Genomic DNA, 1,070 nt, shown 5'->3' with positions numbered 1-1,070 from the left:
CGGCTGGCCGCCCTCCCTCGGCCCTCGCCGGGCTCCTGAGCATGGAGGCGGCGGCGGCGGCGCTGCAGGTGGCCGAGGAAGAGGGGGTGGCGGCGGCGGCGGAGTCTTCCTCCTCCTCCGGGCCTCCCAGCAAGTTCGAGGACATCTTCCGCCTCCTCTCCGAGGGCTGCTTCCCGCCGGGCTTCTGCGCCATCCGGAGGAAGAACCTCAAGCGCTACGCCCAGAAGTTCGTCGTGGAAGGTCGGGGGAGCCCCCCCCGGGGGGGGGGAGGCTCACGGGGGGGGGTGCCCTCAGTCTTGGTGCCCTTTCCCGCAGCCCCCTTTCCACACTGACCCCCCAGTCCCTGTTAGTGGTTGACCTGACTGACCAGATAGACAATGCAGGTTGCAGCAGTAGGAAAATGTATTCACAGGATAACAGGCTATACTCAGGGCTCCTTTCGTAGAAAAAGAGGTGCAGGGGCTCATTAGCATACCTCATTAGCATAACTCATTTGCATATGCCACACCCCCTGACATCACTGGAAGTGTGCCAGAGGGCAACACCCACCGCTCAGGCTCCGCTGGACTGTTTTGGATGGTTTGTAGTGGGGGGGGGGGGGGGGGACGTGCAGATCTGCCCTCACAGAGGAGGGAGAGCTTGTACCTGAAGGCAGGATGGGGGGTGGCTCTGCAATTTACCTGGCTGCTTCTTGCACCTTGTGGCCCGACTGAGGGCTGCTGGGAGCAGGGGGTGGGGCTTGTCACATGTGCCCGCCCCCTGGGCGCCTTACTGCCGGAGCTCCACTCCTGTGCGCTCTGGCAGGAAATGGCCCCTGAATATACTGTATAAACTAAGCTTTTCACCCTTTCCGCAACTTTGTGGTGCCCCCTTTGGCCCTAGTGTAGCGGGGAGGGCGGGGTATAAATTGAATTAAATAAATAAATAAATAAATAAATAGTGCCCTAAGCAAGTGCCTTAGTCTGCTTCATGGTTAATCTGTCCCTGCAGGGAGGGGCCGAGGGGGGGCGCTGGGCAGCTCGCTTGCCTCTCTCTGGAAGCCCCCCCCCCCAAGCCTCTGCTTTGGGAGC

The sequence above is a fragment of the Gekko japonicus genome, unplaced genomic scaffold (assembly GCF_001447785.1).
Source record: "Gekko japonicus isolate JY-2015 unplaced genomic scaffold, Gekko_japonicus_V1.1 scaffold64, whole genome shotgun sequence".
Classification (NCBI taxonomy): domain Eukaryota; kingdom Metazoa; phylum Chordata; class Lepidosauria; order Squamata; family Gekkonidae; genus Gekko; species Gekko japonicus.
This window is presented reverse-complemented; position numbering follows the sequence as displayed.